The 21,316-nt window shown below is 43.2% G+C and overlaps 1 protein-coding gene across 3 annotated transcripts in view; it reads left to right on the top strand.

The window, feature by feature from the left end:
- Nucleotides 1-21,316, top strand: part of TAOK3 (TAO kinase 3) — a 74,331-nt gene that overhangs the window by 8,699 nt on the left and 44,316 nt on the right. For all 3 annotated transcript variants that reach the window (XM_088532312.1, XM_088532310.1, XM_088532311.1), the window contains exons 2-3: nt 3,567-3,671; nt 20,489-20,587. The gene's annotated coding sequence lies outside the window, so the exon portion shown is untranslated. The remainder of the gene's footprint in view (nt 1-3,566; nt 3,672-20,488; nt 20,588-21,316) is intronic.

The raw sequence follows: 21,316 nt of genomic DNA, 5'->3' as shown, positions 1-21,316 counted from the left end.
GGGGATGGAGACCTCCCCCAGCTCTCAGAACCATGACGTTAAATTTCCCTCAGTGTTTGGTTTCTGTCTTCCCTGCTCCTCCTTTTGAGAAAACCCCGCAGTCGTGGGTGAAATTTGCCGAGTGAATTGGCCGGTTTCACTTTTATTTCTGGCGTGCTGGTCTGGCCGAGCAGCTCCAGTGTTAGGCTGCAAACTGCAGTGGAAGCTTTAAATCAAAACTAACAGGTTTTCCTTCTAGGTAAATTTGAAGCTTTACATATTACTTGAACCGCGAGTAGTTTCTTTGTATTTTGTATTTTTGTAATTTTGTGTTCAGATATGTAATATTCACAAGGAGAACCTTATTTATTTATATATATACATATATTTAAAAACTGACGTGTTTGGTGCATATTTGGTGCTTGTGGTGTTTTATAGCAAAATACCCTGACTTTAAGAAGCGGAAATGCAAAACAGGCCACTTGCCCTAAGCCTTGGGAAGAGAGTGGAAGCCGGTGGCAATTAGCAAACAGATATCACCGAGCACAAACTTTTATGTAATGCTGCAGATACATGGTGGCTTTTTTGAATGTTAGCTGTCTTATGACAGGAATCAGGGCATGGGGAAAAAGTTATTTGTTAATATTCAGCCCTAAGCACTGCAGAAGTGTGAATTACTTGGAGCGCGCAACCAAGAGCTGCAAGTTAGAGGAAGAAGTTTGCTTTGGGAGGAAAGGTGGATTCGCTTAACGGAGCTGAGGCGAATCCCGGGGACGCAGCGCGGTGCAGCAGGAACGTCTGAGCCTTGCTCGGCACACCTGGCCCTCGGAGCCCGCTCGGGAGCTCGTGGTGAGCGTGTCCAGGGTAAGATATTGCCGGTAAAGAGCGCTCGGTGGCCGGGGCTGGGCCTGCTCGCGCGCTGCAGCTGCGGCTGAGTCTCCAGGGGCGGAAGCGGAAGAACTTTCGTCTTCATCGTCGCTGCCGTCCCCGCGGCCCCGAGCACGGAGGGCGGCTGGGCCCGGTGGTTCCCGAGGGAGCCCCGCGGAGCGCAGTGAGGCGCTGGGGCCTGCGCGAGGCTGTCGGCAGCGGGTGCGGAGCGGGAGCGCGCGGGGGAAGCGTTACCCCCTCCATCTTGGGTCTCCGGCACGGGAACTTCCTAGTGCCGATTGCTAGCGAAGCAGAACCGCAAGTGTCTGCTGGTGCAGGCAGAACCCCCTCTCCTGGCTCGGGATTCAGTTAAAGAAACTCTTGCAATGTTCAGTCTCTCTTAATGAAACAGGCGGTTCTGCTTCCACCTGCCCAGGCCTTATCCAGGCTGGGCCAACCATCTTAGGAGGGTTTTGCTAAAGTGAGTATTTAAACCAGGTGCTTGCAGTTTGGAGCTTAACCAGAGGCCAAGGGGATGCGTTTGACATGTGATGGGAAGGGCTCTGTTCCCGTTGTGCTGGAGTGAGAGACTCCCTGCCTGCCCCGTCATGAGGGCGACGAGGTCGGAGAGGAGGCGCTGCCTCTTTGCTGGCAGCTTGCGAGGGTTTTGGAGGGTCTGCGCTTCCGCTGCGGGTTGCTCTGGTGTCTGGGACTGCCTTTTGACAGGGGCACATCTCTTGCGCGGGTGACTTCCAGTTTAAGCTTACCCTAAATCTGTGCTTCTCTTCTGCGCTCACTGTCACTATGTGTCCCTTATATGCTTTGTGTAGAAAAGGTGAAGATCCAGTATGCCCAAAATGGGATCTCCTCCAGAAAAATGATTGCGCTCGGGTCGAGTTTAATCTCTGTGCCAGCAAAAATGGAGTGAGCAAACCTCACAAGCTAAAGCTACTTCTTTTCATCTTTATGGTTAATCCACATATTTTGAAGTTAAAAGCAACGTTAAGCAAACGTATGCGTTAGTTTTGGGACCGCTCTGCGATGCCGGACGGGCTGGCGGGCGTCCGGCCGGGCCGGGGAGCCGCGAGGCGGCGGGAAGCGCGCGGGCGCCCGCGCCATGGGGCTGAGCCTCCCGCCGCCCTGCGACGTGGGCCGTGCAGCTGCCTCGCTATTTTTAGCTTCCCCTTATCTCATCGTGCATGTGCATCTCTCTTTTTCAGCATGTTTGGTAAATTCAGCTCTTGGTTTGTTGTTATGAGGAATCCTTTTCCCTACCAAAATGTGCCTAGACATGGATGAGTTCTTCACAACTATTTTCTTCATTCCACCTTCAAGACTTTGAGTGATGCAGAAGTGGGTGGGATGTCTTCACTTGCTTTTTGCTGCCGGATATGCATGCTTTGGATCCTGCTGCTAAGGCTATGGGCTCAGTCGGGACTACAAGGAAGGGCCAGGGCTTCTAGATCAACTTCTGCAGTTGGAAAAACAGAAGCTTAATCAGAGGGCGCAGAAAAAAGAACAAACAGTGGATGTGGATTTTGCTCCTTCCATGCAAGAACATGCACCAGGGTGGTCATAAGGACTTTTTTGTGGGTAGAGGTAAAAGATACCATCAGTTTCCATCAGTGTGTTTTCCAGTCACTCACTGTGATAGTGATTCATATTTATTTTTTCTTGCTTAGTGGCTCATCCTCGCCTAAGAAAAGATGTGTAAAATGTTTCCATTTTTAGCTCCTTGGATAATGGATGAATAAACTTACCCTTCCTTGGCTGTTGTGCTCAGCGGGTGAACCTCCCTCCCCAGGATCAGTCTGTTTCGCTTCCCTGCCTTAAAATACCAGGCCTGGGAAGGCTCCTTGCCCGCTATCTGCACATGAGCAGAATAAAATGTTCTAGTGCTTTTGCTTCAGGGTTGCTGCTCTGAATTTGTGCTGTGAAACATAAGTTTTCTAAAGATGCAGAGCAATATTCTCCTGGTTCCCAACTGCCCCCTGGCATGTTAGATACTGCTGGTGACTGCATGTTGGATTGCTCAGAGCTACTAGGGCTTGGAACGTCTTTGCTAAGGGGTAATCCTGGGTATTTCTGCTCCCTTAAAAAATATGGAAGTGCAGGCTGCCTTTTGCAAGGAGTAGTTTGAAACCATCGACCCGTTTCCCAAAGGTTAGCAGGCGGTTTAGGTTTTCAAATTGTGTCCATCTCTGCTGACCGGTCGCAGCAGCGATGGTCGGAATGAACGGGAAGCGCGCGGGGTGCGAGGGGAAGGTGGACGGGCTGGCTTGAGAAGTGAGAGGGAGGAAGATGATGGCTTGTGGTGACCTTTACCAAGCTGCCATGGTGAGGGGAAGGCTGCTCTTTTGGACTACCAGGGCATATGGGTACTGCCCTTGTTCAATCTTAAACCACGTGTTTTTGAAATTATTTTTTATGCTGCTTTAAACTCCCTCATGATGACTCAGTTTGGTTGTGATAGTCTGAAAACTTCTGGTCTAGAGTAAGACTTCCACAGTCAACAGAATGGGTGTAGCCTGGATATGATTTTTTTTTTCCTATACGTTTTTTTTCCAAAACGTCTTCCTTTATGTTGATCTTGAGGGATCTGCTGTTCTTGCTGACTCTTTCCCCAAGACAGGTTCATTTGCAGAGCTCATGTTAGTACTCTTGATTCCTTGTGCAAATTTGATTATTAAGATGATTATTTATTTTCCCTCCTCCCCCAGGATGCTGCACTGAGATCTACCATATCTGCTGTTAATGAGGAAGACCTGATGGTGGATGCTTTCAGTTGCCGGTTGCATAAACCAGCCCTGAATGGAAGTAAAGAGGTAAAAGACACTTTCCACTGCTAATATCCTACCAGTAGAGGCAGAAGTGCTTTAAATGGTGCCTAAATTCCTTACAGCTTTTCCAGTCTCTTTGCGTATCAGGGAGGACCTATTCCACATACACAGCAAATGGTACCTTTATTGCATTCAATCAAGAAGCTTCTAGTGGTTGAAATGGAAATCTCAGACCTGTATGTAGGGCTGCCAGATTTATCTGCTGAAATCTAAAATTTACAGCAGGTAATGAAGAACCTCTGCTGTCTGTGTCAAAGTGAGTTCATCCCAGGCCTCCTCTCCGCTAAACTTTCAAGGACAAATGCCTAGCAGAAAGCAAATAAAAGTCATTGTGAAATATGTTTGACTAATTCCTCAGCTCTAGAACAGTTATTGGCTTGCAGTTAATTCTAACTGTTATATATTTTGTTTATCAAAGATATCATCCAGATGAAATGATAGAGTTCTCTCATGCTGGTCATCTTGTTCCTCATCCTTAAAGTGCACGTGTTCTGCCTGTTGTCGTTTCGGAAGATAGTGCAGGCTTTGAAGGATGTTTTACTTTCTTGTGTAGCCTGTAAAATCTGTTGGATTTCTTTAGCATTTGTCTTGGATTAGTGAGAGGCTTGCAGGGCACTTCTGTGTTTTGACTGTGAATTTATCTCGCTTTCTGATGGAGATTGGCCTGTTCTGGCAGTGGGTGAGAGGATGCGAGGCATTGGATGCTGCTGGAGCGTGTGCTGGGAATGCCGCAGGGTGGAGTGCTCTGTTGAGCTTGTTTTTTTGCCCTGCTTTTTATGCTGAGTTTGTCTGTGATTGGGTATAAAATTAACGATAAAAATGAAACCAATTGTTAAATGCCTTAGTCATGAAATGGTCCTTCTGCTTGTGCTTCCCATACTGCTTCTAGGGTACTGGCCCATCTTTGGTGACAGAACACGCCGATAGTTCTGCTCCTGCGCAGTGCTGAGGCTTCCTGCGCTCAGCTCACGGATTCATTCTTAAGCTCAGTACTAACATTTCAATTACAGGTTTGGAAACCCTTTAATGCTCTACTGATATCAACCTCGTTTGTTATATCTACAGTATAGCAGCTGGTTAATAAATATGAATGTGGCAAGTTGTGGACTAAGTTTTGCTGTGTTCTTTATTCTTACCATGCTGTTTTCCCTGCATACCACCTCTTACTATGGAGGACTGTAAAACACCATGCAGGCTGCTGTTTTTTTTTTTTTAAAGTCTGGATTAAAATGTCATCTCTTAAGCAGAGGCCCAAGTGATGCACAGGGCTGAGTGAAAGATTCAGGCAAATGTACTTGAGGTGTGTGTTTTGGGGTTTTTTTTTGCTTGTTTTGGGGTTCTTTTTAGAACTATTTTGATGATGCATGTGTTCTGCACGTGTACAGCAGAGTACACATGCATCATCACGGAGAATCACGCTCTGTGGAAAAGAGCAGTTGAAAATCTACATATTGACCCAGTACAAGCACAGATAATTTCTTTGGGTCCTCCCTTCATCTGGAGTATGTGAAGGCAGAGAGCAGCAGTTAGATTCCTGCTCTCTGTTAGTGCTTTGTTTTAGTGGTATGGGTGTTTTATGCTGGATTGGAAATAGTCTAATGCTGAGCTCTTAATGCATCGAGTAAGGGCACCTCAGGGATACTGTGGTTTGTGAGCACTGAAAATTAAATTAAGCAACCAGCTCACTGCGTGGATCCTGCAAATGTTCACCAGGTGCAAGTTGTGCTGGTGACTGAACATGAGAGGTCCCCTGCTTTCCCGAATGCCGTAATGTGCCTAATGTCCTCGTTACCTGGAGACACCACTGCATTTTAAACTGTCAGGTTTAAAACCTCATTTCATACAGTTCTCCTCAATGAGGGAATAGCAGGAATAAGCTTTTCTCCACAAGTCATTTTAACTACTTATAAGTCCATATGAACTGACAGTTTTATCCTTTGCTAGAGAAGGAAATAATCCAGAGTACTGCAAGCACACTTGCATAATTGACATAATTGTGCTTGCACAGTTATACGTACTTCATATATACTTACAACTTTGATGCCTAGGTAACGTTTTACTAGAAAGGTGAAATGTTCATGAGTGCTGTTGTCTGAAGAATGAAGTGGAAGAAGGGACCTTCATCCTATGACAGCTGCATGTTACCTTTCCTTAGGCTCCTGAAAATGTTTGGCAAATCTGTGTCTTTCTCTTTTTTTTCCTTTTCACTGATGCTTCCTGTAGCATAATTTGAAATATGTTAGGCTAAATTTTTGCTGCTTTTGCATAGACCTAGATTCAATGCACCTTCCTACTGCTTTGGAGAACTTGGGTTTAGGTTGTTTCCAAATCAGAAGGACCTGGGATTTTGATGGATTTGCATACATGCAAAATCTAAATACTATAATCAACACCTATCTTCCTCATCTATGCAACAGTGACTGCAACTAGTAACAAGATACTGGATTTATTAATATGACTGTGTTAGCAGCTTCAGATTTGCTTTTTGAATTGAATGAATACTGTTTTGCAAGTTGGAGCCACAACATCTGAACAGAGAAGCTCTACTGATATAACTGATGCTCTCCTTCAGAACTAAACCCAGTTAGGGGTTGCTGCCCTGCAGGTCTATTCCTTCGTTTATTTGTTGCTACCAGCTGTAGTGATCTGTTTTTTTACCATAGATCCCTCATTTATTGGAAGCATTTGAAAAGAATTGAAGCTGCTTTACTTTAGGTGATAGCTGTGACAATCCCCTGATGAGAGGTCTTTTAAGGAAAATATAAGTTAAAAAACAATTTGGGCTTCATCCGATGCTGAGGATGGGGTTGTGTGGGTGTTCTGGACAAGTATTGGCATTTACCCTTTTACAGAAGGGTTCTTATGGTATTGATTTCAGAATTGAGTGTGTGAGTGTAACTTCCCTTTATCACAGAGTTTCCTGCCCCCTCTTTGAACTTGTGCTTGACGCTGCTGCTGTGCTGAGCACCCGCCAGGTCCCCAGCAGTCGTGCTTATCTTTTGACTCTGTTGATATATTGCTTCTGCTTTACAGCATTAAAAGACTTTCCAACGGCCATGCCCCATTTAGCTAGGCAGTGTGCAAATACAGTCCTAAGTTCAGGCTTGGAGAAACTCATATTCAAAGTAAATTTTGCAGCTACAGAGCGAGAACAAGGAAGTTTCCATTTTGCAGAAAGTGTCCTGACTTAAAAGAGAACTAATGACTTGTCCATGGTTGGACAGAGCCTGTGTGAGTCTGGGAATTAATTCTCAGTAAGACCAAACTCCCTCTTATGGGTCATTATTGGGATAGCAAATAGTTTTTATAGTCAAATGCTACAGCCTGTAACCCCTTTTACAGTCAAAAATAGTGAATTTTCTTCTGTTGTCAGTGGTTTCCTGATAACAACTTTTCTTCTAAGAAGTTTGACCTAATAGATTGGGGTGTTGCAGTGTTTTGCTTTTTTTTTTTTTTTTTTCCCCGCCTTCCCAGTTTGCTTCATTCAGGCATGAGGAAGCAACTTTCAGTTACTCAAAAGTGAGGTGGAATTTCTCCTTTGTCCTGCTGGATTTTTATCAGAGTCCTGGTAATTCAAGAAGGCCACCCTGTACTCGCTGAAGGTGAGACTACTGCTGCTCAGTAATTCTAGGAGCCCGAGGGCTTATCTGGCACTGTTACTAGTTTGCTGCTTGCACAGGAACGTTTGAGCTCTGGTTATCAAATTGGAAGACAAAAATGTATCTTAGCTTGAACTGTGTAACTGCTGCTCCAAGATTGTGTGAAGCTGCATAGAAATTCTGTATCTTCCAGTGTCTTTGCATTGTAAGAGTTGTAGAATTGGTTGAGTAGAAAATATAATAAATATAAATTTATATGCATTATATATAAAGGAACTTTTAATAAAAGTTTGGGCTAGGTCTTGTGCTTCTGTCTAACAAAAGGCTTGTTTTAGTTGCCGTTATAGTTGGAAATTAATTCCATGTTGGTGGAGCAATTATGTTCCTTCCAGAAGTTCATGTTATAAATTTTATAAAATTTTTTTATAAAATCTTTTGACTGACCAGTGTCATACCTGGAGCACAGGTCAAACTAAGGGAGACCAACGTGTGTAGGGTGCTTCCAAAGTCGGGATGGACGAGGATTCCGAGAGGCTCTGGCCGCTGGAGATGTCCCTGCTCCGAGAGGTTTGCACGGGGCGGCCAGGTCCCAGCAGGAAGAACAGATTGAACGGGCTCTGCCCGGGCTCGCTCGATGCTTTAAAATTAGGTTCATTTCGTTCAGTGTTTTCTGACCTTAATCCCTGATGCCTAAAATTGTGATACACTTAAATTAACCTCAGCAGTGTTATGCAAAAATACTGACTGTTACCTCTTGAAATGTGTGGTCACTCTGTCGGATATCGCGTGCATTTACTGGGAATGCTTCTCCTGGATTTTGTAGCTGTGTGCATAGTCTGTTCACTGCTTCAGACTGGTTCCTAGAAAATATAGGGGATTTTTTTGCCATGACTCATGTTGTAGAAGTGGCAGATGCTATGTGCTTTGAAAACGTTATGGTAGTTCCCGAAGGCCTTAAATACAACTGAGTGTTGGGAAACCAAAGATATCTTGGGGATGAACCTCATGATTTCACACCAGTGCTGTTCCTCCCTTTTTCATGAGGATACTTGAGTGAAATTTTGGTGCCTGGTTCCATGTCTGTGCTCTGCAGAAGTGCAGAGTGCTACTGCAAAAGTGCATTTCTGCTATAAAGTTTCATTTTCACCCTGCTGTCGAGAGGATCTGCCTCTAGTTTTAGTCCTCAGTCGGCGTCATTGCTCCCCATCTCCATTCAGTTTTGCTTAGTTTGGGGTTTTGCTTTGTTTTTCGATCACCCCAGCCTCTCTTTGGCATGTGGGGTGAACACTAGGGACTCGGATGTCCCTAAGGATCAATCCAAGCCCGATGTCCTTAGCACACCTGGGTCACGTCACCAGCGATGGCTCCACGGGCGCTCCACGACCGTCATCGTGCTCCGGAGTAGGTGGCTCTGAAGGAGTCCCCGGTTGGTGTTTCTGCTCTGTCCTTTGGGGTGGACGTGGAGCTCATGAGGTTAGGATGGCCGCCCATCCTGGTGTTAGTTGCCGATACCAAAGTGGACAGAAAAGCCCTGCTGGACTCTGAGGTCAGTGGTTGGGACTCTTAGGTGCAAGTTTTATTTAGAAACGCTGGATGGACAGCATGAGCCTTATCCTCATGGTACACAAGTGCCCAAGGAGGGATGGAAAAACATTGTCATTTGAGATTTTTTCATGGGAAAAATGTGAATCTCTTATGTGTTCCTCCTCTACAGATTAGTGGCTTGTCTAGGTTGCAGCAAGGAGCTTTTCCATACTTCCAAAGAGTGAACATCAAGTGCTCGCTTGGGCAGCAAGCTCCAGGGTTATGTTTGCTGCAAAGGAGCTGGTTCTGCAAATCTAGACCTCGTCGGTGGCCCCAAGGCACCGGAGCCACCCTGGGATCGGAGCGGGGAGGAGGTTGTGCCCAGGCACACGAGGAAAGGGGAAGCCTGGAGCTGCCCCTCGCGCTTCCGCAGGGCTCAGGAGAGGGCAGTTCCTCTGCTCGGCTTCGTGGGCTTAAGAGGCGCTTTTAAACCCAGCCTGGGTTTGCTGTGTGAGCTCTGCGTCCCCTCCCACAGTCACTGTGCAAGTTGGTGTCAGAATGAAGAAAAACAGCCTCTGTGTGCGTGATTGCGAATGCTCCCACCTCGGTGCTCGCCCTGGTTTGCACTCCCCTCTCTCTGGTTATTGCAGTGAGATATATTTTTTTTTGCCAAGTTGCAGGATACTGAAAACTCATCTAGGTTGGGAATGTCAGGTCTGCTGTTTGCATCCAAATAGTAACTGTTGTGCATCTCCCCTAGTTCTGCTGCCAGGAGTGTTGAGTTTTCGGTAATATGAACATAAAAGACCAAACAGTTTTGTGAATTTGATACAAAAGAGACCATCATAACAGAGCTTGCAGCTGCCCCTTAAAGGATTGCTATCCTTGCAGGTAGCCACTTCAAAATTGCGAGAGTTTTGGGTGAAACAGTTGCTCTGGTAACGCCTATAAGATTTTTATTCCTCTTGAATTAGACTTTTGCTACTCATCTTTCTTATCTGTAGGGTAAGATAGGAAGACACCAACCAAAGTTTTTTTTTATTTTTATTTTTTTCTCCGATCTTACTGCCTAGAAAATCCCTTCCTCACAGGAGGAGGGATGAGGTCCTGTTCTCTAGCGACCAGGTCCAGTTGATTATTTTTATATGTGGGACTTCTCTGCACTCCCTTGGTAGCTTTTAGAAATGATGGAACTATCTTTTGTTAGCCTTTCCATCAACTTCTAGTTTCTTATCAACTGTATGCATTTGTCTGACAAAACCTCCTGCTTAAGGTCCTGGATTAGGTTCTTTTTGGGGTAGTTTTGCCCCGATACCCGCCCTGGTCCATCCTGCCAAAGATGCACACGAGGCGCTGAGAGCTGTGGAAGTGCTGGAGACTTCCCCAGCCCGATAATTCCCTGATTTATTCATAAAGCAGGCAGCACAACTCTTGAAAATTTGATCAGATGCCAGTTCCTTCAGTAGCCACTCTATTCAGAAACCTTTTTATAGCTCTGCTAACATCTCTGAAGGCTGTTGGGCTTAATTAATGTTTAAGACTCTTGAACAGAACATGTTCAAGCCAGCACAGGGATCCAGGCGGGAGCTCAGCTTCAGGGAATAGGAAGGATGAAGGACAAGCCAGCATGCGAGTTTAGTAACTCAGTGCCTCTCTGCTTGCTTTAAGTGCCCTGTTCTTTGGGGGCTTTTGTTTTCTTTGTGAGAATTATTATGTTTAGGGTTATGAATTAACAAGGATTTTGAATTAACAGGCATCTGAGTGGAGTCCTTTATATGGATGGTGATTTTTAACTGTCTAAGCTCTATCACAAGAAACAGAACACCCTTCTTAATGTGCCCTTCATGAATAAATAGGAATACACTTTTTTATTATTATTAATTTATGGTGGAAGTTTAGACCAGGATGGTAAAATTGCCATAAAAATACTAGTCAGGTAAAATATTCCATGTTCTACCACCTGCAAAAGCAAAATTCTAGATTCCTCAGAAGTAAAGTGACAGGAACATTAATTTTTCCAAGAAATATCTTTTCTTGTGAACAAGCCTATTATGAGTCTTAGCGTTGGTGTTGTCATGATCACTGGCACTTTCCCACATAAATATTTTGGTGCAACTTTGAGCATTATCAAGCAGCACAAAACCTTTATCCTGTGGCATGTTGAGTGCTTCTGGCACCTTATAAGTGTCTTTGTAAATAGATTTTTTTAAATGTATTGAGATGCTGCTTAATAAATGTATTAAACTCACAAGTCCCACAAACTCCTGATGTTTCTTCCCAACACGTGCACATACTTTTCCTCCAAGAATTATTAATGGATTGTTAATGGTGAAATGTTACATGGAAAAGAAAAGGCAGTAATGAAGTAAGAATGATTGCAGAGGTTTTGGTAAAATTTACTTGGCTCAAAAAATTAGTTTCTGGAGAATTTGTCTTAATCTCACGAAGGCTGTAATTTTGAGGTTGCCTTAGAAGATCCAAGTGTCTCAAGATTTGTTTCTTGGAGGAAATCACTCTGTGTATGGGTACTGCAGAAGGTGAAGGTCTGGCTTTCGTGGTCGTTGCTGTCTGACATGAACAGTGAACAGAATAAAATGTGGTCAGCAGCAGTTTTATCCAGCACTCGTGGTAGCAAAAATATTTTTGTCGTTCTTAAAAAGCAGAACTTGAATAGACTGATAGAAATCACTGACTGCTGCTGATTTAAGTCCAACAGCTTTGCCTGCCGAGGAAAATACTCTTGGCAAAGAAGTTAATAGTGATGAAACTTCACCGTAGCAGTGAAGCATAGGTATCCCTAGAGTTTTTTTTTTTTTTTTTTTTTTTTTTTTTTTTTTTTTTTTTTAAAAAAAAAAGGAAAGCTCATTATTTAATCCTCATTTAGGCTTTATTTTCTCTTAGTTAAAAAGGTAACAACTAGAGCATCAAGATCTTATTGATGGTTGGACTGTAGATGTTTTATTCAGTATAAAGACTATTCTGTCTTTTTTCTTTTGTTGGAAAGGTTTATTGTCTTAATTGCATGAGACTTAAGTTTATGACACTGAAATTACATTGTGGTATTCAAAGACAGCTTTGCTTATTTCAGCTGACAAGATTTACAGATAAATATATGGGAGGGCGTTTTTTAATAGAAAATGAGCAGCTTTTATCAAAATTGGGCTCTGTAAAATTTTGATTTTCTCATTCTGAGAAAATCTTGTTACAGCAGAGGATACAAAGAAGCAAAGGTCTAACTAAGGTCTTGCTCTTACAGTAATTTTAACTTGTAGTAACTCTATCAGACTGCCTGTCCAAATAAACAAATCTTGAAGTGGTTAAGTGGTGTTTAAGCCTTTGTCACTTGACATTAGTGGGTTTTAGTTACTCCAACTGCTACATTTTAATCCAGAAGAACGGTGCAGATCTGCTTATTTTGTATACTTAGCTTTGCAGCGTCTCTGCTCTTGCTCAAGGAAACCAAAGCTCAAATAAACTTGGCGTGTGGAGCGAAAACGTGGACCCGTCGTGTCTGCTCACCACTAGCACAGCTTCTTTCTACGTGCTCTGAATCGAGCCTCATTTATACAGAAATTGTTTAGACTGAATTATGAAATCACCGGAGGACTGGGATGCAAATGGGTGTCTTTAACGACAGCCAAGGCTAAAGCAAATGTACCCGCTTGCCGGTGGGAACCAGTAAATAAGGTCAGTAGTGACTGAGCTACTGCCCCTTAGCACTGAAATTTGCTCTAACTTGGTGTTTTCGTCAGTGTATTATCCATAGTAACCAACTTGAAATACTAATGCTGGTTCCCAGAACATCCTTGGAATAAGTTTGACGGTTCCAATAAGTTCTAGAAAGTAGAGCTGGAATTTGTGTTAGACAGAAACAAAGGAAAAAGTGACTTTTTTCTTTCCACGAGTATATAAAAGGTTTTTTTGCCCGGGAAGTTTGACAGAAATAATGAAGGAAAAGACTCTTGAACTGCTTCCTATGCTCATCTATTATTTGCTCTAGACATTGCTGGAGTATCAATATTGACAGTTCCCTGCTTGCTGCTCATATGGAAATACCTATATTTCTAGACTATTTTTTTACATTTCCTCTGACATTTCCTTTGATACCCTTTTATTCTCTAATATTTTCTTGTTATAGCTCTGCCTCTGACCTGAACTTCTATTGCTGGGACCCGGCATTCCCTGAGCCTCCTTGGAGCGGCCGCCAGCGCAGGAGGCACCTCGGCCTTGTGCGGAGCCGTCGCCTTCCTGCGGGCCTGCGGCATCCCGACGTGCCCTAGGCCCTTGCTGGAGAAACCGGGGCAGCCCTTAATGATTTTTCTCCCCACATAGCATCTTCCTGGCATGGACTATGTGAGTCTTCAGATGTTTCCATCAGCTCGTCCTGCAACCACAGAAATGTAGCTTAAGCTTTGTTAATAATTTCTCTTACCTGTGTCCCTTGTGGCGGGTAGAGCCTTAGTTTGTGGCTATTGGAAATGACCACAGACCCAAAGGCCCTCTATATTTTGGCCAAAAGCATCTCGAGTGGTCCGGAATGGCCGCGTTGCTCCACTGGCATCGCGGTGGCACCTCCTGGAATGCTCCGTTGCCATAGCAACCAGCCTTCCCGAAAGGACCCGGCTCCTGGGAGACCCATCCCACTTTCTTTGTCTGGAAGCAAACTAGTCCCATCCAGAGGAATTTGGTTATTTCTTGTTTTCTTGAGGTGAATGAGTAGGCTTTGCAGGCTGATTTTTCTGCCTCATGGACCGAGGGTGTGCCTGAGCCTGGGACCAGCAGTGAAATCAGTTGTGTTGCTGATTTCGAGTGGGAAAGTAAAATTTTAAGCACTGATTATTTAAGAGGGTCAGCAATGTCATGGCTAAAACTGTATAATGATTCTTTGTGACTGACACTATTTAAAAAAAAAAAAAAAGGCAAGTATCCTGCAAGCTAGGCACCTGGCAGCTTGCAGATCCACTCCAGGTGTGTGTTTAGTGACTGGATTTGCTGTTCGCCATTCAGTTCCAGCTGGAATTGTGACTATCTAAGGATTGCTCCTGGCTCACCTCCAGAGCGTTGTCTGTTCAAGACTTGAGTTTAATTTTTTAACCTCAGATTCCAGTGCCCAGTGAAGCATTTGCCCTGTGCTAATTTAGGACTTTTTTTTTTCTTTTTTTGGCTAAAGCAGCTAAAGGCCAAAAATCTGCCTTGAAGCAAAGGGCCTGTTTTGACCTGATAAATCCCAGGAAAATAAGACTTTATACTGAAATTGCAGGCCTTGGCTGGTCTACTACCCAGTTACTGAGTCTCCAAGTGCTGAATATTCCTATTTAATGTCAGTGAAGGTCCAGTAGATTGAAATGTAATTTCAGTCTTAACTCTGTTTTTTTGTTTGTTGGTTTTTTTAATCATTTAAAACAAAGTAGTTGTTTGCACTGGTGGTGCAGTTTGCACAGATGGATGTAGGACTGGGCTGGGGAGTTAATCTGGTGAGAAAATGAAGCATTTTCTAGTGGTGTTTTTCAATATGGTGAATATACAAGCAGCTGTGCCAGCATGATGGAAAGAGAAGGAGGTTATGGCTGAAAGCAGTACACAAAATGCAAATAAAACCCTCCTTTCTAGGACTCCTGGATGGTTTCCATGCCGTGCTAAGCTAAGACAGCTATACACACAGAACATGGACAAGGAGAGAGGCGTATAATGCAGTTAGGCACAGTTTAAATTTTATCCACATTGGCCAAAGCTGCTTAAATAACTGCAGAGCTTTCCTGCAGCATCCCAAACGCAAGCAAGGAGAGGAAGACGCCTTGGGCTGCACCAACACTTCACCTCCAAATGTTTGTGTTTTAACCAGTGCAGTGATGCTCACCAGGCTTTGCAGAAGGTCTCCCAACTGCATACCTTACTAGTTTGTGTTTTAATTGGTGCAGAAAAAGGCATTGAACTAGAATAAAATTGCTTGGCTGTGTGTGGGGGGTGGTTTTTTGTTTTTCCTTTTTTTTCATTCTCAGAGGAGCTGCTGGAAAAGGGGCTGGATGAAATCATCTCCTTTTCAAGCTTTCCCCAAATGTGCTTTTTTATTATTTTTAGCTAGTTAAATTTGTGCAGGCATATTTCCAAGCAAATATATATATATATATATATATATATATATATATATATATATATATATTTTCCTCCATTGAATTACATTCAGAAGAGAGTTGACAGAGATGCCATGAGAGAGATAAATGTGCAACAGTGGACCCCAGTGCTGTGTGTGTTAAAAGCAGATAAATGGACCAAATTAGTTTGATCTTTGGCCATCGGGGACCACCCTGCTGCATGGGCCTCCTTGGTGCAGCCTTCTGCTGTCCTGACCGGTCCGGGACATCTGTGGATTTATCCTCAAGCACCCGATAACTCTTGTTTTCTGCAAGGCTGTTCAGGAAATGAAATATCTACCCTTTTCTATCATCTTTAGTTTCCAGATTTTGGCCGTCAAGTGCTCCGCTCTTGGCCTAGCGGGTGGGTGACATTCCCTTCCTGAGTGCCATGGTCAGCAGATGAGGATGTCTTGGAAATGGGACATCTGTAGTTTGCCTCTATGTGTATCTTTTATTCCTAGCCGTAAAAAATGCAGGTGTGGAACAAGAATAAACTTGGGAAGCCAGTGGCAGAAGTCATGTCACATTAATCACTGGCTCTGTGTTAGCTGGTACCTGCTAGATTGAATTTGGCCTCTTCTAATAATGGGGTTTCCTCATATAACTGATTCTGTGAATTTTTCCCAATGAACTTTTTTGTGCCCAGTTCTGCTGGGCAAGTGGACTCTGAATGACACGGTATGGTCATTTTTAATGATGCAAGTGTGGAAAAAATTCTTTTTATATAGGTTAATAGTTGCAGCAGTGGCTGTAAATAGGCCAGGAAGAGAGCGGGGTGTGAGGCGCTGAGCATGGACCGAGCGTGAGTGATAAACCCAAGCAGTCAAAGAAGGCTGTTTCCTAAAGCCTTATCTCCGACTGGCACCGAGGGCGGCAGGAAGGAAGGAGATCTATAAAAAGGAGACGTGTTTGGTAGGGAGAGATTCATGGGGCTCCAGGCGGGAGCAGGGGGAGCCCCCGGATGGCCCCGGGAGCTGGGGGAAGATTCTCTGTGGTGCTTCCCGGGCACCGAGAGGTCTGGAAATCTCCCTGAAGCTCCACGACGGAGAGGACAACCCATTGCCCAGCGCACAGCGTATAAGTGGGAGCCGCACGCTGCAGCCTGCTCCCTTGTTTAGAAATTCATACTGTTGTTTAATAGGAAGCTCTTCATATAAACCATGGAGTTTCTTGGAATGATGAGGAACGTGCTTCACTGTTGTCTGCATAAGATCTGTCTGCTAAAAGTGAAGGGGAAAAAAAAAAACCACTCTGGTTCTGTGGATTGTTTGCTACGTTCTGAGAGGGATACTATGAGATGCTAGTGCTAAGGGCAAGAAAGTGGTTTTCTTTTTGCTTTAAGAGAAAACTATTTTTTCAGAGCTGGCCAGTGTCATGACAGATACATTATAGATGTCTTGACTAACGTGTGGTTACAGCAGATGATCTCATTCACTGTCTTGCATTTGTACAATGAAAACACCTTTTGCTGCAAACCATGTCTTGAACTTTTCATATACAAGTATATATGAAACCCCATAAAAAAATCACCTCTCTTCAGTTTCTGGCTTAGTTCTGAGGGTCAATGATGTCATGGACATGTTTTTTTCCAACCTGTCGAGTTTGTTAGAGCAAATAATCTCATATAGTTTGGAACGCAGTTTCTGAAGGGCGCGGGGAGATGCGTCTGCTGCCTCGTTAGGCTCTGGGCTCCAACTGCCCTCGCAGCCCATAGAGCTGCAGCCGCCGCGGTGGCTCCTGCGCCGGTGGCACTTGCAGCGCGTCGCGCCGGGCGCTTCAGGTTCACACCCACAGAAAAAGATTTATCCAGTTACGGTGGTTTCTTGTTGGATTACGCTTCAGTCAAAGTAGAAACTATTTAGAAATACCTAAAAATAGCATTGAAATGCAAAGTGGATGTGACTCTTTGGAGGTGGTTGCACTGATGTGTAGGAAACGGAGGCTGCTGGTGCCTCTTCAGACTTTCGTAAGCAAATTACCCAGCTTCTATGTGCATGGTACATAGGGTAGTCAGGAGGCTATATTTGTGCAGAGCGCTATGGAAGCATAATAAATAAAAAGGACAATAAAGCTGGCTTTAGCATTTAAATCTTTTTTTCTCCTCAACTTCATGATCTGTACGTGGGGCTTGGGGATGCTTTGATGAGAAGATGAATCTTGCATGAAACTCATTTCGCTGCGTGATGTTGCTTGGCCTTACACGCATCAGGATTTAAAATCTGATTCGTGTATCCTTTTTTCCCTTGCGAATGTACTCTTGAATTATTTCGAGGGTGCCGTCATGAAACACTAATGAAATCTTGTTTAGAGCAAGAAGCCAGTTTCTTTACTTTTTTTTAACCATATGAAGTTTATTTTGTTACTTAGATATTTAAGCTCCTCAAATAAACCTGCAAAACTGCACTAATGCACTCAGATTTTGTAGTGATTAAAGAATTGCATTTGATCCTGATAATGTTATACTGTTAGTTATCTTTAAGCAATATAAGGGTATACACGTTTTCATTACATTGCTTTAAATTTAACTGGAAGACAGTTAGAAAGTGTCACTTAGTGTCCCTTGTCATGCTTTGCGTTTTCATTATGCATTTGTTGTGAAGAATGGTGATCTTTTTTTATCTCATTTGGATTTAGTGGCTTTTCTTTTTTTTTAGTATCTGTGTAGTACTGTAGGTTTTTGAAAAGGTTTTTCAAATATTCTACTTCATTGTCTTGGGTAGCTGCTGTTTTACCTGTTTAGCAAAGCAGAGAGAAAATTCAGGGGCTGTTGCCTGTAGGAGACAAGTATTTTGGTAGTAAAAGTCTTAATGCATTGTTCTGTCATATGCTGAATTCCAGTTTACTCTTAAAATGCTGCCTGCAGGCAAAATTTGGAATTATCTATTTTTTGTTATTTTTGATGATTTTCCTAATTAGGCTAATTCCCTGAGGTTTTCACCCACTCAGAGCTTCCTCTCAATTTTGTCATTAAAACATTGTGTGATTTGATTTTTTTTTTTTTTTTTTTTTTTTTTTAATGGCTGCAAAACTGTCAGGATAACGCTATAAACCATCTCCACCAGACGGGTCAAAACGTTTGTCCTTTATAAAGTGCTGAGGTCGGAGCCGCGCCGTGGCGAGGGAGGGTGGCCCGGAGTAAATGGCTTTGGCTGCCACGGATGCTCCCGGGCTCCTTGAGGAGAGAAACAAACAAACAGAAAAACTTTGTTCTTCATCAGGAAATTTATTCCAGTAGATGAGATCCCCTGTGAGGTGATGTTTTAAAACCTGGATATATAATAGAGTTTTTAGGTACGGCAACTACCTCAAACTGAGCTAGTGGCTACCAACCCTGACCTGTAATGAAGTCTTTGCACTCCTTCCTTTTCGTAGGAGCCCTTGAAACTGTTGGAAAGAAAGGCTGGAAGTGATGGAGCTTGACTGGGGAGTCTGAACTTTTGCTCTCAGTTTAGCTAACGAGAAGTTTAATTTCTTCAGACATGCCCTTGCGTGTGTTGTCCCCTCCAAAAAATATGTCTGTCTTCTGTGAGAGAAGCTTGAAGAGAAAAGGCTGCTGTTGACTCCTAGCTCTTGTGAGCGCTGTTATTTTGCGTCGAGACAAACTATTCCAGCAGGCTAGGGAGCTTTTTGCCAGTTTAAGACTTGGAAAAATGTTGCTCATTTTTTGAAAGCGAGTTAAGGTGATGGGTGAGGGCCGCATTGTGCCTCTCCTCAGGGCCCTGTGTGTGCATGGAGATAGTTTTAGATATGTGGAATGTTTGGAAGGATGGATAGTCTGGGTCTGCTTGAAAGCACTCGCAAGTTACGTTTTGATGTTTCATTTCTATGCAAGTCAAGGACTCCAATTTTTCATTCATTTAAACTGTGCTAGTTTCTCCAGTCATTTCTCCTACAAATGCCATAACGAGGCCTCCCGTCATCTTCCACTAAAAGCATCTGATAACTGTGCCATTAAGTATAAATGAGGAGCAGAGAATGCTAAAAACACTGTGGTAGCAGACTAGAACTACAGCAACTTCACCCAAAAGTGAGAAGGTGGCGGTGGGTTGTGTTCCCTGCTGGAGCCACATGGTCTCGAAGACTTCCTCGATTCACGGCTTGTCCCGTCGTGGAAGCACTCTGGCATGTGGATACCAGAGCCCTTTATGCACAGGGATGTAAGTGGAGTAGTTACAGGCCTTTAAAATCCAGTCCTCACTCCAGAGAAATTTTCTAATATACAAAAACAACGGTAAAATTCAGATTATAAATCTCCTGTTGCTGCAGCGAATATTGTGTGTTGTTTCCCTGCTGCCCACCAGGAAGCTCTGGAAGAGATGCTGTTTGTATTAACTATTTTCCCTAGGTATTACACTAAGTTCATTTTTAATGAACATTAAGAGTAGGAAATTGGGACTAGGAAATTGCTTTGGGTTGTCTTCTCCCTGGGAGCGTTTCCAGGACAAGCCCAGCTCTGCAGATGCTCACGGTAGGTGCATTGGGGAACACTGTAAGCATATATATTTTTAAAATCTTGAGGAACCACAGTGTTGGTAATTTGGTTACGTCAGAGAAATTTGTTTGACTAGAGGTGAATAAATTGTTTTCTTTCCTCATTCTGCTTTTATTGTTCTAAAGCCAGATGGACTTTTCACTTGGCTGGAGGATGCCAGACCTGAAATACCACATTCTTTGCCCATGTCTGGAGGCATGTAGTAAATATCGCACCTTTAGGGTGAGGTCGATCAGCTGAGTATGAATAATCATAAAATTCATCTGAGTTTTTATCAATTTATTCCTATGATTGTTTTCTTTTCAATTAAAGCATTGCTGACTTTAGCTAAAACATTGCAGATCCCTTTTTTTTTTGAGGTCTTCAAAAATTTTTTGAACAGCTCAATTTTATTGAGTTTATTGAGTGTGTTCAAGGCAGTCGCCAAAAAAAAAAAAAAGGTAATGTTAGCAACCAACAGGACGATTTCTGTCTGCAAAGTTCCTTGCTAATAGATGTGAAGGCAGGTTATTTGCTTTGGTCATTAATTCAGGTATATACTATAAATGTTTTGGCAATACAGCTTTAGCAGCATGCTATACTTGAGGTGTTTTTCCTATAGATGTGGCTATTTTTTGTGGCTATTTCCTTTTTTGAAGGCAAGTTAATTTTGAGCTGTCAGTATGTTTCTATTACTGAAAGATGGGCCTTAGAGGGCCCATGGAAGGGCCTGTGCTGGAAGGTGTGTGTGACTGCAGCCAACTATCTCCTTAACTGTGAGCAACCTGGGTATGATCTCAGCTGATGGGTCCAGCTGGAAGAATTTAGCCTTTAACTGCTTTTTCTGGCTTCCTGTCATATCTAGCACGAGCCTGAGGGTTATAGAACACAAGAGGTATCTTCACCCAAAGGGAAAGGGCAGATCACTGCCCTGTATTGTCCATATTCCTTTTACCTGCACTTCCAAGTGATCTCTTGGTAGTCAGTGAGCTTTAAATGCAGTATTTTTATGCATGAAGTACAAAAAGGCTGAAATATGTATTTATTTTTGTTTATATTTGTTTTTCTTTGCAGAATAAGGGTGTGCGTAGACTTTGGGGAGATAACAGAGCACACGACTGCTGCTGAAAGGAGTCTAAGCCACAGAGCATGCTTAGTGCCACAGTTACCCAGGTAGGCTGATGAACCAGAACTTACTGTGTGTTGAGCCAAGGAACCTCTCTGTCTCAGACCAAAATTATGCTCTTCTATCACCGATCTATCTGGATGGCACTTGCAGCCTGGAACCTACTTAAACTTCTAATGTTCATTCTATTTTATCTAATTGTTGTTTCTCGGTCAGTCCTTTCTCAAATGTTACGCTGGTTTATAACATGAAGTGTGCTGCACATTTTGGTACATATTTTTGGAAGTCCCATTTCTTCTTTTATGCCAGAAAGAGCTATGGTATCAGTAAGGTTCCCACCTATATAGGCAGAAATATAATTCTGAGCATTCTTCAGACAACAGTTAGAACCTGCTGTGGTTCACTCACCTGCAGATCATCGGTTGGGCTTCAGAAGGCAAAAGCAGCTGGGTAGATGCATCCATCATTCCTTTTTATCATTTTTTTTTCAGGTTATTTTGTTGCGAAAGGTGAAACTGTCCAGCGGTTTATTTTGCAAACAAAATTTTTGGGATGAATCTTTTAAATCTTCCTTTAATTGCAACTCAGTTTTGCGCTAACTATAGGTCTGTACTAAAGAAAGATAGAAAGGAAGCAAAGATCTACTCTATAGGAGGGAGTCTGAGATTTTTCAAAAGCAGTTCTGTGTCCTGGGAGTCATCAAAACCCAATAGTGCTAGTCATACAGCACTTAAAACTAAAGGACATTTTTTTTAAGGTAGTTCTATGAAACAGAA

The sequence above is a fragment of the Tinamus guttatus genome, unplaced genomic scaffold, assembly GCF_059628265.1.
Source record: "Tinamus guttatus ecotype Peru unplaced genomic scaffold, ASM5962826v1 Tinamus_guttatus_pri_ptg000459l, whole genome shotgun sequence".
Lineage (NCBI taxonomy): Eukaryota > Metazoa > Chordata > Aves > Tinamiformes > Tinamidae > Tinamus > Tinamus guttatus.
The sequence above is the reverse complement of the archived record's forward strand: the minus strand, read 5'-3'. Positions and strand labels throughout refer to the sequence as shown.